The sequence below is a fragment of the Grammomys surdaster genome, unplaced genomic scaffold (genome assembly GCF_004785775.1).
Source record: "Grammomys surdaster isolate TR1022 unplaced genomic scaffold, NIH_TR_1.0 125548, whole genome shotgun sequence".
Lineage (NCBI taxonomy): Eukaryota > Metazoa > Chordata > Mammalia > Rodentia > Muridae > Grammomys > Grammomys surdaster.
In genome coordinates, this window is record NW_021620397.1 from 211786 (window position 1) to 214130 (window position 2345).

The 2345-nt window shown below is 38.1% G+C and overlaps 1 pseudogene; it reads left to right on the forward strand.

Moving 5' to 3' along the window:
- The first annotated feature begins 921 nt into the window (after window positions 1–921).
- LOC114638172 lies at window positions 922–1947 on the forward strand (annotated as a pseudogene).
- The last annotated feature ends 398 nt before the right edge of the window (window positions 1948–2345 follow it).

Genomic DNA, 2345 nt, shown 5'->3' on the forward strand with positions numbered 1-2345 from the left:
GTGCATACTCCAAGGGCCATCTACTGGAGCATAGGCAACTTATTAAGGGCCATATTCCTGATGGAAAACTGACTAATCCTCTCACCAAGAGTCATCAAATGCTAACACCTCCTCAGCTAGGAGTAGTGATTTGTGAGCCCCTCACCAACCGATGCTGGAATGTTTACTGGATTGATCTTGTACAGGTCTTGTGCAAGATAAACTTCTTTTCTGTACACTTAATTATTCATTTCTTGTATGACAATAGCATTCAACAAATGCTTTCAAAATATTTTGAAAGACAGCTTAAGACGGATTAAAATAGAAATTCAACAGAAAACTTAGATCAAGTTTTTTGATAGGGTAAGATTTTCCTATTTACTCCTTTAATATTTTTCATCCAAATACATTTCAGAAACTGTTTTATAAAGACAATTGTAAATAGATGTTCCTAGATTTAGGGGCAAAAGGCCTTGCCTATGTTGAGGAATCTATAAAACTGAATGAGTTCTAGTACTTTTTATTCTGAAGAGTTGAAAAGGTACAACCAGGTAACCTTGAGCTACTTTTCTCATTAATAGCATGAATTGTTCTCCTTTGTGTGGCCTAATATCTTTGATACTATTAGGTAAAACCTTCTGGAATGTAGTAACTGGAATGTAGTAAGAACACTCGTTTTCACCAAACCAAAAGCTATAAATCTCATCAAACTTATCTGAAACCTAAAACAGATTTTTCCTATATGTAGCCTGCCTACCTGATTTTTTTTTAACAATAGGAAAACATGGTCTTAATTTATCATTTTAATTTATTCTTTAATTTAAAAAAAGTCAGGAAAACCATTTCCATAATTGGAACATGTAATTTGGGATAAGATAAACCCATGTTCCTGGGGATGATCATACACTGTTGACTAAAGAGTAAAAATTCTTTCTGGAGCGTGATTCCGTCCTGCGTGTCTGTTCTGTGGAACAGCAGGTAGTTCTTTTCCATCCGGCTTCTCCCACACCGGAGTGCGCGCCTCCACCTCATGGAAGACTCGATTGACATGGACATGAGCCCTCTCAGGCCTCAGAACTACCTTTTCGGTTGTGAACTAAAGGCTGACAAAGACTATCACTTTAAAGTGGATAATGATGAAAATGAACACCAGTTATCATTGAGAACAGTCAGTCTAGGGGCAGGAGCAAAAGATGAATTACACATCGTAGAGGCAGAAGCAATGAACTATGAAGGCAGTCCAATTAAAGTAACACTGGCAACTTTGAAAATGTCTGTACAACCAACAGTTTCGCTTGGGGGTTTCGAAATTACGCCACCGGTGGTCTTAAGGTTGAAGTGTGGTTCAGGGCCTGTGCACATTAGTGGACACCACCTAGTAGCTGTAGAGGAAGATGCAGAGTCAGAAGATGAAGATGAGGAGGATGTAAAACTCTTGGGCATGTCTGGAAAGCGATCTGCTCCTGGAGGTGGTAACAAGGTTCCACAGAAAAAAGTAAAACTTGATGAAGATGAGGAGGGCGATGATGTAGATGATGAGGACGATGAAGATGATGATGATGATGATTTTGATGAAGAAGAAACTGAGGAAAAGGTTCCAGTGAACAAATCTATATGAGATACCCCTGCCAAAAATGCACAAAAATCAAACCAAAATGGAAAAGACTTAAAACCATCAACACCAAGATCAAAGGGTCAAGAGTCCTTCAAAAAACAGGAAAAAACTCCTAAAACACCAAAAGGACCTAGTTCTGTAGAAGACATTAAGGCAAAAATGCAAGCAAGTATAGAAAAAGGTGGTTCCCTTCCCAAAATGGAAGCCAAGTTCATTAATTATGTGAAGAATTGTTTCCGGATGACTGACCAGGAGGCTATTCAAGATCTCTGGCAGTGGAGGAAGTCTCTTTAAGAAAATGGTTTAAACAGTTTGAAATATTCTGTCTTACTTCATTTCTGTAATAGTTGATATCTGGCTGTCCTTTTTATAATGCAAAGTCAGAACTTTCCCTACTGTGTTTGATAAATGTTGTCCAGGTTCAATTGCCAAGGATGTGTTGTCTAAAATGCCTGTTTAGTTTTCAAGGGTGGAACTCCACCCTTTACTTGGTTTTAAGTATGTATGGAATGTTATGGTAGAACATAGTAATCGTGGTGGTCAGATGTGGAAATGGTAGGGAGACAAATATACATGTGAAATAAACTCAGTATTTTAATAAAGTAAAAAAAAAAGTTCTTTCTGGTCAGTAAGATGCATGATATGTGCACATGCCACACAAGACGGATGATCTAAACTCAACTCCAAACCTCATTGAGTTCAAAGAACTGGTAATGGCAAACTAGATCCCAAAAGGCGTCCAGTCACATCT